Below are 13,472 nucleotides of genomic sequence, written 5' to 3'. Positions count from 1 at the left end.
AACTCATCTATCTAAGGGAAATACAATCTCAGAATTACCATTAGGAAAATTATTCACCATTTCTTAACTTAGAAAATATAATAAACTCTTTCAGGAAGAAAAGCACTCAGTTTTGTGAAAGTGCTGCTCCATGACTTTAGATCCAGTTGTGCAGCTGGCAGACTCTGCCCTGGGATGGGTAAAACAAACTGCTCTCATGTAGTCACATGTACAACATGCTGCAGGATGTAATAGTTCTTCATGAAAGAGATAAGCTATATAAACACAAAATGTTAAAATGGGACAGAAAGCAGCTTCAAGAATCCTCTTTGCAGGCACAAAAGGGAAAACAATTATAATTTCCCTCTGCATTTCTTGCCAGCTGAAGTTTTTCTGTTTCTCTGCTTTACTTTGCTGATAGCAAACATCTGTTGGGAGCATCCTGCCCTGTGCAAGAGAGGAACACATCTATTGCAGCCTTCAGGGCTCTATACTCAAGCAAAGCTGCTGGAGATTCTCCTCTGTAACAGCCACAAATAAACCTCTGCTGGTCTTACCTATCAACTACAAAATTCTTCCATGGAAAATTAGTCCTTTTTTTGCAGCCCACAAGTAGTTCAAGTACTTAAGGAGACCTTCAGAAAAAACAAGATGAGCCTCTAGCAGAGATGATCTCTTGAGGGCCCCCATGTATGTCTAAGGATCTTTATTTTAGGGTCTTCCTTTCCAGCTCTTGCCTGCTACCAGCTTTTACTCACATATTTCTTCAGCAGAAAGCACTAGAAGCCCAAATCACCAGGCTCCAAGATAAAGCTGACCATCTGTGGCTCATTAATAGCTTTTGATCCTTTTTAGCCTGGTTCCTACCTGCCCCTTGCAGATGCTGGCACCTCAGCACATGCAATGTCTGCTGCTTCCCTGATTGCCTGTAAGGAGACAGGTCAGCATAAAACCCTCCTAGCCTGCAAAATGCTGTGAGATCACAAATGCTGGTTGGGACTTCAAAATGTTGCCTTTGAAGCCTTGAGCCCCAGTCCACCAGCTGAGGAGAAAGAAGGGAAGGAGAGGCACAGCTCTCACTTCGAGGATGGCGTTTCTCCAAAATAACCTGTGGGGAGGCAGCAGCCCTGCCTCTGTCTGCAGGCAGCCACCGTGCCCGGGCAAGGGCTCCCAGACCCGCTCTGACACGCAGCGCCCTGCGCTTGCCTTGGCTCAGCGAGGCTGGGAGCATCTCTGCAGCAGTGGGCTGGTGCCTGGGGAGGCACCCCCAGTTGTTCCTTATCAGCCTTCCCCAAAACAAGTAAGGGCAGGGGCACCCAGGATATGGCCCAACAAGCCTTTCTCAGCCCCAGCAACTGCTGCTGGCAGCATTGGGACCTCAGGCAGAGAAGGGGAAATTAAAGACAGAAAAGAGGGAGAAAAGGGGTCCAGAAAAGGACCTGGCAGAGGCACCCACGTCCTTTGGGAGGCAGCATGCACACAGGGAACAGGGCCACACTAGAATCCTCAGCTGCAATCCTGTTCTCCCTTCTCATTGCGAGGTCTGAGGCTGTGTGCTGGGAGAGAGAAAGAGATTATTCACAGTAAGCATGAGGAGGGATGGGTGGCACAAACCCATTTTTAATGCCTTTTCCATCCCATGCCCTGTCTAATTCAGCTGGACAACAGTGAAAGCAGCAGCTATGTTAAGGCCTCTTCAGTCTTTCATGCACTGGGAGTGACCTGGGATCAACAGAGAAGAAAAAACCATAACTGTGCAGGTATCTGACATCTCCTACCACTCTTCCACTCCCAAGGCACTGACTGCAAGGACACAAACACCTCATCTGAGATCTCTTCTGTAATTCAATTATTTAGCTTGCAGAGAGCATATCAAAACACTTGCCAAATGGAGGAGTCCTACTCTTCCTGCAGAGTAAGAGTCATCCCTTTACTGAGACACAAAGAGCCCCTGGAAACACAGTGCTATTAAAAACAGTATGTTTCAAAGCATTCCTCTGAGCAAAAAGCCTCTTGACTGCAGTTCAGGCTGTTACTCAGACAGCAGTAGGGCATGGCCGTAAGCAGCCCCCCAAGACAGTTTGCCTGCAGCTTTTTGCAAATAGATACCAGAAGAGGATGCATCTGAATCCCCACCTGCTCCCTCAAACAGTGCTGTAAGTCAGACAAGAAAGGAGCGGGGAAAGAACCTGTCCAGGTTTCACTGAAGCAGTCCTATCCTCCTTGAGAGGTAGTTCCCAATTAATGCATCAAGCCAAGTTTTGCTCATGTCCTACCATTGGTGTCCACACAGCTGCTCCCTACTGGGCTGCCTGTGCCTGCAGGGGTCAGATTAGCACTCAGGTACCCCTGCATGTCCCCAGACACGGGCTCAATGTGCTCAGGAAGAGCAGCCCTTTGTAACCCTGCTGTACCTCCCTGCTGTTCCTGTACCTCCTTACAGTGTAAGGTACCTCTTTGCTGACCTGAACATCTCTTGCACCCGGGCACAATACAAGCCATGGACTTGGCCTTAGCAGCATCTGTTAGAGCTTATTCTTGGCTTGTGTACTGCAAGGCAATGCCTCCAGAGCAGGAGAAGCGCAGTCCCAGACCCCCTGTGGAAAGAAGGCACACAGTATTTATGTAATTGTACGGTTTAACTTGAGATTGCATGCTGCAAGCAAAACACTGTTATTACACTGGCACTCTCCTCTTCCAGCTACCTTTCAAAGCACAATGCCGCAACTGAAAACTGGCTGACAGGAGAGAATTAAAGACATAACTGGCTCCTTTCCTTTCCCTACAGCCACAAGCTCTTGCTCTCCACCTGCAGCTCCCCAGCTCTGCAAGACCTGCCCCAGTGGAAGGCATGCACAGCAGCAGGATGTACCAACACCACCTGCAGTGCCAAGTGCCCCTTTGGTAAAGCATTAACTGGAGCACATGTAGCCACTGATGTGTGCTGGAGGCTAAGGAAGATGAAACTCTGCTATGGACAACTCACAGCTTCAAGGCGGACAACTTTCAATCAAGCTTTACTGACACTCAACTTTGACCTCTTCTGAGCAGGACACAGGGGAAGATGGAACATGGAATGTGAGACTGACTATCAGTCTGTACTTAGCTGCAGTCCTGACCTGCCAAGACACTCCAAGGCACGCATGTCCTTTTCATGCTCTATTTTTATCTCCTCTTTCACATTTGCCTCACTGTTTTGAATGGGAATGTAGGAACAGTCTCCCACTACAAGTTAACATGGTATCTGTCACAGCTGTATCCCAACCTTGGTTAAAACTTGTAGGCACAACTGTAACACAAATAGTAATTTAGGTTTTGGAATATGATGATGGGGGAAGATGGCATAGCAGGACTTTCTCAGGCTTTCATCCAGAGAGTCAAGAAACCTGTACTTATCTTCAGTGCTAAAACTATGCTAAAACTGGGTTATACTCACATTTTTGTGGCTGATGAAATTTGCACTTGTTTGCTTGGTCACTAGTTTGGGAAATTTTTTTAAAGGTGGTTCTTTCAAGTGGCTCAGAGGTTAGGGATGTCCAAAGCTAACCCCAGGGAGATTACAGGGTCAGGCATCAATGATAAACACAGCCTGCCACTTACTCTTGATGCTGGTCTCTTTGTGCTCCTATTCCCTTCTCCCCAAACCTGCAGCTGAGGCAACTGTGAGTAAAACAGGACAACTGTATATTTAGCAACTATGTTCCTGCCTAAATTGCTCCATGATACAAGTAGCAGACCCTTCCTTCCAGAAAAGACCACAGGCTTCAGGATGCCATTAGCAGGATCCCACAGCCCCTACTGCACATTTCCCACCAGGCAAGCACAGCAAACTTTAGTGGGAGCTGGAGTAGACTGGTGCCTGTCCTGTGAGACACAGGGCTGGCTTGTCTTGCTGTAGCCTTGTAAACCTGATCACTCTTCCCTAAGGCTTCCTGAAACTGGCTCTATACGTCCCTACCAAGAGGTGAGTAGGGCCAGCAAACACACCCAGGCTCCAGCAGCTCCAGCTCTGTACCTTTGTATGGACCTCCCTTTCTCAGCATCCATCACCAAACTAATGGGCTGCATGGTCATCTGGCATAGTTGATCATGAGCCCAAGACTTTCCTCCTTTCTGCTGCCTGGGCAGCCACCTCTGACAGGATCTGCAGCTGGGGTGACAATAGCAGAACTACTCTTGCAACATTTACAGTACCTTAGGCACCCAGAGCAGCAAGGTCCTCAAAGGCAAACAGTCCTGGTGTAGCCCTGGACTCTTCCTCTACAGCATTACAGAAGTGTTCAGGCACAAGCTGGCAAGGAACCAGGAGCTCAGCTCCTCATCTGCTGGAAAACAAACATCTTTTCCCTTCAGGCCAGTCCCAGACACCCCAAGGGTAAAGTCAGAATGACTACAGGTGATGATGGACACATCTAAAGCAGCTGGCGTGCCTCCCTGAGGAGCTCTTCATGCATCAGCTTCTCACAGCCTTGTCTCACTCTACATGCCTCCAGCTGCAGAAATGCCTGACAGCTACAAGCCTGACATGCTGCTTGGCCAGCTGAGGGGTACAGAAGTCCCCAGAGAGACTCAAGAGCTAGTAGATACCAAGCCCTCCTCCTGCAAGGGTCCCACAGCTCTGCTGTGGTCTGGCTAGACATGCCCAGAAGAACTTAGTAATGGGGTGTTCCAAACCCCATTGCAACTGGATAACTGGGGCCATCTTGCTCTCTTTCTTCCCAGATGACTCTGGTTTAGAAGCTGCATTGCAAGTGCTTGCAAGCCAGGATATGCCTGAATAGCCACTTAGGAAACAGGGTCCACTTCCATGCAGGAGAAGATGGTCAGGACTAATCTGGGCAGCTGTTACACTGGTGACAGCAGGACTGTTCCATAAACTCATCAAGCATGACCCTGTACTGAAAAGTGAAGAGCGGGAGCTGGTCTCAATGCAGAAGTCTCACTGACTCCCCACTGCATCATCAAAGTCTGCCCAGGTATTTTTGAAATATCCCACCCAGTATGTTTCTGAAAGTATCTCAACACTGGAACTCAAACCCAACTCTTCAATCTGACAGTACTTGGGTTTGTTAAACAAGCGTCTTTCTTCTGGAGAAATAAAACACAAAAATCATATGCCCATCACCATTCAGGGGTCCCAAAGAAATCTCTCACTGACAGGAGCAGGCTCTAAAGAAGCTGGACTAGACAGTCCTTTTTACCACCCATGGCCAACAAATAGTAGGAATCTTCCTGCTCCAGAGGGGACTGCCATCCAGAGAAATGCTGGAGCAATGAAATTGCTCTCCACATCAGCTACAGCTCAGGGAGCAATTTGGGACAGAAGGCACTAGATTAAATTTCTTCAGCATCCAGAACTCTACTGGCTTCCAAATAATTGTCTATTTGCGTGCGTGCATGCACAAGAATCCTCGTTCCATGGTCTGTCTTTGTGCCAGCATACTCCCAGTGCTGCGACTCTCTAGGGACAAGGCCCATACTTGTATTCAATCTTGGCTTTGGCTCCCAAACACTAAGGTTTCAGATTATGTTTTAAAAAACATTTTCTCTGGCAACTGGGCGGTTAATGGATGTGATGTTTTTGCTCTCGCCTCCTCCCCACCTTTAAAAGCTTGGCACTAAAGGGCTTCTTTGAAGATAAGGCCAAATTTTCAATTTAAGGGGAGGAACTTCATAAAGTAGATTTGAAGGGATGGAGAGGAGGAGGGGGAAAATAAGAAAAACAACCAACCCTGGAGCCACTTAGCCTGTTGAGATGTACAGTGTGCAGCACATAGGATTACAATGGCCTCTCTGTACCACCACTGCCTGGAGCCAGAAGTTCGCTGCAGCTGCACTGCTGCTACCTATGCGAGGCTCCCAGGGGTCACACTCAGAGAGGGCCTTTGCTGTAGCTGCACACCAACCTGTCCCCCAAACCAAAAGCATCCTGCAGCCCCTACAGAACCCACATCCACCCAAGCAGGGACACACGTCCCCAGAGGCAGCCACAGGAGCTGCCCACTGGGCTGTCAGTGCCACAGGAGGCACTCTGCTGAAACCAGCTGTGGTCCTCATTCAAGGGGTTTTTGAGGGCCAGCAAATCTCTGGTCTCTCTTGACCTCTAGCAGATCTATCCTCAACACCACAAGGAGGCAGGGAAGTATCATTTAGTTTTGCAGGTGGAGAGGTGAGGCAAAGAGCAACTTGCCCCAACTTGGGGGGAAATCTGTGGTGTAGAGAATTGAAGGCAGCTGCCCTCACATCCCAGACTTGCATCCTAAAACACTAGCATCACTAAGTAAGGTGGCTGCTCTCCCTTAAAGTACCAAGAAAAAATACAGTGGCATTATCGGAATAAGCTGAATTTTGCAACTAAATGCTGTATTCCAGGTCAATGTATCCATATTTGAGGTGTAATTCTCAAAGACTACCTCAGTATGTTTGTATTACCACAGGCTTTCTAAGCCACACTAAACTCAACACATTAATTCTCAGGGCTCTGTCTAACCAGTCCTTCTGTCAACTAAAAAGAACATAAAAAGTATCCTCATTCTGGTATTTGAAAGCTGACAACACAGTTCTGGCAGGGATCTTTACACCCTTTCCCCCTGCACTCATAATTTAAAGAACTGCAGCAGGATATATATCTGAATACAGACCTGATGCACAGTCTTCAGATATACAAGCTTGTTCAGACTCGCTGACATTACAACCAGTGAATGCATCCCAGCATTTGGCAGGGGTGGCTGTGCATGAAAGTACAACCTGCTAGCTAATCCCTCTGCCAGGGTGGACCTGAGAGAGCTAAAATGGTATTGCTGCTGCAGGGCTCAGGGTGAAAGATTTACTGTCTTTGCCAGGTACAGAAGTTAATGAAAAATGATTGCTTTCCAAAACACCATATGGCTTTCATACACACATCTAGAGACACCACAGCCCAAAACCTCTGCAAACTTGACAATGGTGGGTTTCCGTAGGGGCAACACGCTGTGGTGTGGACTTTGCCCAGCAAGCCTCCAAAACTCTGCACAGCCACAAAGCATAGTCGCCATCTTCACATTTAATGGCTGCTCAGCGAAGATGACTGGACACAGGGCAGCAACCTCTCAAAAGCAGCTGAGCAGAAAGCAAGGATAAGGTCTGGCTCTCACCTCTGTGCTGGCACACTGCCCACAAGAAGGGCAAAGAAGCTTGAGCACGTCCCACACGCTCCCTGATGCACATTTCTCTCCATCAGTGCCACCAGAGCCAAAATAAATTGGCACTGCTTCTTACTCAAGAGCTCCTACAACACACAAAGGCAGCCCTCAGAGCCCCTCACAGGCACCCAGTCTAGGTGCTCTGCTACCAACCCCATCAGGCTCCCATTCCCACAGCTGAGCCTCCCATCCCATTTGTCTTTTTGCAGGGAAGAGAGGCCATTTTAATAAAAGGAGCATGTAACACTGTCGGGGCAGGGATCTGTTGCTCCCTGTTTAAGCAGAAAGCTCTGCACCAACAGCAGCAGCTCTGGGACTGAGTAAGCACCAAGTGGTTTCTTTTCCCTGCAATAAATATCTTTCTGAGCTTTTCAGCCAACTTGCTTCCACTGCATGCATACTCCTTTTGTCTCAGCTTCTCATGGACACTCAGACAGCTGTGTTGCTGGAGCACACACTCCTGTGGAGAGATTTTAGAAGACTTATGCACAAATATGCATACAAAGCAAATTTTGAAAGCTTCCCTTTCTGCAAGCATTCCTTCCAGAGAAGAGGCTCCAAGCACTGTGTTCAGCCAATGAAGCAGCAGATACGATGTCGTATGATTCGGAGCCAAGAGGAACTAAAGCCAGCATCAGGAAACAGAAAAAGATGCATGTGATACCTTACGTTGAACAATTACCCAAAGTACATTTAGAAACCTGAAAGATGATATTTACCCCCATTCCACTTAAAGACCTGCAATTCATTTAGTCATTATTTGCCTTAAATTGTTCTTGTGGCCTAGAAACTGGGATACATAACAACCTCTTAAACTGAGACTGACCACAGGAGCACCAGAACCTACAGCAGCAGGTTTTTTCCCTCAGGATGTTTTCAGTCTAACCAGAAACAGGAAGTCTCTGAAGATTTTGCAAGAGAACTTTTTCCTTGTGGGATATCCCATCCTAACTGCAAAAGTCACACTGCAAATTTTTAGCCCGGGAGGTAACAGTTTAAACCAAGAGATTTGCAAGCCTTGGTCTGTAACACACCAGCAGTAATATATCAAAGTCACCTCTGCACATTAAAGAGGTCCAAGGGAATTGTGCCTCATGTCTCTGAGGCACTTGGCATCAGATATTAAAAACAACAACCCACCATTATTTACTGCCAAAAGAACTTTTGTTAACCTGGAGTTACCCTGGCCTACTGCTGTTGCAACACCTTGCAGGCTGAGTGACTAAACTGGGCCCAGCTGAGCTCAAGTCTCTGAAAACCCACCTGCAGGCCAACCTGGGCTAAAACAACCAGTGTGGTCCCCAGCACACTTTTCCCTGTCATTGCTCCCCTGCTTCAGGAGGCACACAAGTCAGGGTGCTGGGAGACAGCCTGCCTTTGCCTGGGAAGAGAGTGATTTTGGAGGCACAGAGGTGCCTCTCCAGTCCTTGGCAGTCTTCAGGAGGCTCAGCACAACAGAGAGGGTTCTCCCGAGTGCACCTGAGTTCTGCTCTGAGAGACACAAGGGTACAGGTCAGCTGGCAAGACACAACATAGACAGTAATATTTGCCCCCCGTCCTAGCACTCAACCCATCAGCACAGGGTCCAGTTCCATTTTCTGCATGGGAACTGTAAGGCACAGGGCTGTGGAGAAAATTCAAGCTCACAGTAGGGCATGTGCATGAAGACGCCCAAACACCTCCACTTCTCAACACATGCTTTCAACTGAAGTGCCTTTCCTGTCCTGTCACCCCCGGTCCCTCCCACAGCCCAGGTAGAAGAAGCAAGAGTTGGTTTTTTTCCCTATGCTTGTTACCAGATTGCAAGGTTTCTGTGCTCCTAAGGGCATGTGGTTCAGGAATAGTCCAGGAAACACTGGCAGGTAGATCTGGTGGTGTTTCAGTCAAGTGTTTCACTAACAATGACAAGAAACTATAAAAATTCAGGTCTGCCCTAAATGAGTAACTTTTCTTAACTCAGGAAAGGCAGTTTCTCCTCTGCAGCACTGGGAGTACTGGGACAAAGCAGGCTGCTTGCTTCATAGTCCCGCCCATGATGCTTCTTGCTCAGCAGGAGGCTCCAGCTGGCTCCCAAAGAGTCAATTCCGCTGGCCCTAGTAAACCAGGAAGAGCTGTACCAGCATCATGAAGGTATTGCAGGGCTGCCAGTTTGGTACTGAAGATTTGGAGGGATCTGTCTGCTGTTATTTTTGAGGACACAACAGAATTTCAAGCATTGAAGTGGCTGAGCAATGATTCACCTGTCCTATGGAGCAAAAATCCAAGCCAGGAGTCTCACACTCTGAGAGCTGAAAAGACCTCTGCAAACACCAGACACCGGCTTTTACTTTGCAATCCCAAAGAATGTCTGGCTCTGTGCTTCTGTATCGTGTCAGTAGAAGGCACAGAAAAGCTGCATTCTCCTGCAGGGATTACATACAACTCTTCAGGGATACACAGAACTCATACAGCATGTTAGTTAGTTTGGAGCACACACATGCAGAATCATGCAGCTCCAATGCTTCTTCATTGTGCCAAGCAGAGAAGAAATGTGTGAATTCAGCTACTTTTACTGGGATTTCTCTCAAATAAAGGTCCTGTGGACATGTGTGTATGAGTGGGAGAAAACTGACCTTGCCTTTCCCAGCTGCACTGAACCTCTGTGCACTGTTCAGATGAACCTGCCTCACTTTCCCCAGCAGGAAGCAGGGAGGACTGCACTGTATCTGACTTCAACCCTCACTGCAAACACCTATTGGAACCTCTTCTGCTTGGTATATGCAGGATGAGTCCCTGTACCTGAAGGGGAGAATTAAGGAAAAGACACTGAACAAAACTCCATTTACCTCTTGTAAGATAATATCATGCATCCAGCAGTGAGCTCACAGCTCTTCCTAATTGTCCTATTTACTTCAGAAGATCCCCACATGCCTCCTAGCAGCATGGGAATTTATTTCACACCATAAATTTGTTTCTTTAGGTCACTTAAATAAAACAGAACAAATCTTCACTGCAAACCCATGATGTGTTTCTGCTGAAATCCTTCCCCAAGACATGAACCTCAATATTCAACCCATTAACTGAAGCGTCTGCCATATAAGTACATAGCCTTAAATCTAGAGGAAACCTCCTCTTAATCATAGGCACACAAAGTCAGTTCATTTCAAAAGAAAACTAAGATAAAATTCTACTTACAAAACGCCCACATTCTTCTAATATTTTCCATGGCAGTTTTTTAGCCCATGGAAAAAGAAATTTTAATGGCAGACTGCAAGTGGACATATCAAAAAGACACTATGGTAGCAATGTAGAAATTAAGAGAATTGGGCACCAAGAAAAACATTTAAGACATGCAGGGAATTACATGTGGGTGCTGCGTGTGTGTATAGATTCCTGCTATCCCACTCATAATGCTGCAGAGAGGTCAAGAGAGTTTCTTTAAAACGAGCAAGGACAAAAAAGACCAACTTTAATAGATGTGAACCGCCTTTCACACAATGCCAGTGAAGTAACACTTGGGGTACCAGAATCAGACAGGGAAATGCCCAAAGATAGATTTGTCTTAAGTACCTTCTGCCAGCCAGGGGTATTGGTTAAAGTCTATTATTTTCCAAAGGAAGTGCACTTCAGAGTCTTCAGAGCACTTGAAAAAGCCTTATTTGGACAGGGCTACAGATTCAGCATCCCACTTTCTCCCCAACACATTTTCTATTTAGTCACCATCCAGACTATCTGCCACAGTTGCAGTCCAAGCAGGGAAGCATGTGTGCACAAATCCTACAACTTCCCCTGACCCAAATCACTCCTCATTCTTGCACCAGGGTTAAAAACCTCTATGGTCACAGAAGAGAACAAAAATTCTACAAACAGACAGACTACCACTTCCACTTCTCTTTGCTGCAGCAGCCACCCCTTCACAGAGCACACACCGAAATGCCGTCACATCTGCCAGAGACAGCTCTTGCCTGTAAACTCCCAGCAGCTTTTGACAAGAGTTGGAGCAATGGAGGATGGATCTGCGGCTTACTTTGCACAGCTTCTTCTCCTCCCTTACTGCTCACCGTGCCTCCTCGCCCAGCCGGCAGTGAGGACCGGGGCAAGGTCGTGGGCCAGGCTGCTGGGGAAGTTCCAGGCGAGGCCAGGAGCACCGCGGAGCGTGTGCATGCCCTGGGCCCTCCATTAGTTCTGGCCAAGCCGCCGAGGAGGAAGAGCTGGAGGGAAACGTCCGAGCCCCCATATCTCACCTGCCTGCGCCAAAACAAGCCCGTCCCTGTGGGGACCAGCGGGTCTCCACTACTGCCTTGTCACCAAGGTCCCTAGGCAGACCCCCTTCCTCACATCCCCACACCAACTTTCCGAACTCTGCCGCTGCCTGAGGATGGATGGGGCGACAGCCCTGCGCCCCACCGCCCGGCACCACCGTGCGTCCTCCCAGCCCTCGCAGGGCCACCAGGCCCGGGCCCCCTCCTCTTTCACTCACCGCGGTCTCCAGTGGAGCAGGCGGGGGAAACACAAAGATGCCCCAAACGAAGGGAAGCAACAAAGAGGTTTAACTCCAGGAGCTGGGAACTTCCAGGCCGGATCTGCGGGGAATTCACTACACACACACACACACACACACAGAGAGAGAGAGAAAAAAAAAAAAAGAGAGGAAAAGAAGGGGGAAAGTCTGTTTTTTGGGGAAGGGGAAAGTGAGAGGGCCCTTGCTTTGGGTGTGATGGTTGTGCTTTTTCTGCGGGTTGGAGCTGGGGATGGGGGGCTGCGCTGAGCTCAGGCACGGCGGGAGGAGGAGGAGGAGGAGGAGGAGGAGAAGGAGGAGAAGGAGGAGGAGGAGGAGGAGGAGGAGGAGGAGGAGGGGGGGAGAATAGCCGCCGGGATGCGGGAAGCCAGACCCTCCATACGGGAGACGGCTTTTGGATGACTGAACTCCCAAACAATTCCCTGCTCCGGCTACTCCTGCCACAAGAGCCTCCCTCCTTCCCCTCCCCCTGAGGAGGAGGGAAGAAGAGGAGGAGCCAGAGAAGGGAGAAAACTCCAAGTAAAACTCTTCCCGAAGCCGGGCAGCGGCTGACCCCGTGCTCCGCCCGCCCCGTCCGAGTTCCCCCGGCCCCGCCAAGCGGAGCCGCGGGCCGTCAGAGCCGCTCCCGCCGCCCCACGCTCCCGTGCCGGCGGAAGCGGCGAAGCCGGGAGGAAAAGTTTGTTGTGGGCGGGGGAGGCGGCCCCGCCGGCCCGGGGTGCGGGGCGAGGGCTGCGGGGGCCCGGGCGCGGGGGTCCCGGGCTGGCACCGCAGGCTGGAGCGGCACCAGCGGCTCACCGAGCCCCCCTGGCGCCCCTCTGCGCCCAATCCTCGGCGGTCACCAGTTGTAATAAATATCGAAAGGATGAAAAGGTCTTTTCTTAAAGCCACCCCTTCCTAGCAGGTGCTTGCTCTCACGGAAAGTGTCTCGGATACAAATGTTCAGGAAAAGCAGTGACACCACTCCCTGAGATTAAACCCCATCGCTTCCTTCTCACTGCGTCTCCCTGCACCAAATTCATGCTCCAAAACATAAATTTACCCACTGGTGAAGGAAAATCTTTGGTCTTTCAAGGCCCTTCAGAAGAGATTATCTTGAAACAAATCTGTCACTGAAAGATCAGGATAGGTTTCTCACATTTTTGTCGTGTACAGAAGAGCATAGATGACAAACAAGATCTGTAGTTTCCAAATGTGAAGTGCTTCAGTCTTCAAAGAAGAAGGTGAAAGAGTTGATGTTTTTCATCATGTCATCCTTGGGTTTCAGAGTTATTCCTTCTTAGTGGTACTTTAGGAGAGTTCTGATCTCCCGGCTTACTCATTTCTCATAAGGATGATGCAAAGGATTTAGTGGGGTTTTTTTCCATTTGGTTTATTACATGGGTACTGAAAAGATTAAACCTGATTTTTCTGTAGGTTTTTTTGAGTTCAAAGGGAGTGTGTGAAGATGGCTTCTTCAACTTTCATTTCAATGGGTAAGCTTATCAGTTTTTAACACAAAGCTTAAGCTTTGAACACAAAGACTTATCAGGTTGAACACAAACTTTCTTCCCCTGAAATATTAACTTTGCTTTCTAATTATCTTTTAAATAATTGTTTCCAAGGTTCCAAGTTTTTTCCTTATGTTGCTCAGTAACACACTCTCAGGTGCTAAATCCATATGTAGACACCTCACTAAGTGGCCTAATTTTTACAAGTGCTAAGACCTCTAGCACCTGCCTTGTCTGAAAAATGCTTTTTTCCTAATTTGAAGCAGTCATAAACTCTCCTAAATTAAAGCAGGAATTGAATTAGCCCTGACTAGTTTTAGGCTTACA

General features: G+C 48.4%; 1 protein-coding gene across 1 annotated transcript in view; it reads right to left on the bottom strand.

Moving 5' to 3' along the window:
* The window catches only part of BOC (BOC cell adhesion associated, oncogene regulated), a 54,318-nt gene extending 42,357 nt beyond the window's left edge, over nt 1-11,961 (bottom strand). Inside the window, exon 1 of the mRNA XM_031505622.2 lies at nt 11,620-11,961. The gene's annotated coding sequence lies outside the window, so the exon portion shown is untranslated. The remainder of the gene's footprint in view (nt 1-11,619) is intronic.
* Between the last annotated feature and the right edge of the window lie 1,511 nt (nt 11,962-13,472).

Source organism: Lonchura striata, chromosome 2, assembly GCF_046129695.1.
Source record: "Lonchura striata isolate bLonStr1 chromosome 2, bLonStr1.mat, whole genome shotgun sequence".
In the NCBI taxonomy this organism is placed as follows: Eukaryota; Metazoa; Chordata; class Aves; order Passeriformes; family Estrildidae; genus Lonchura; species Lonchura striata.
The sequence above is the reverse complement of the archived record's forward strand: the minus strand, read 5'-3'. Positions and strand labels throughout refer to the sequence as shown.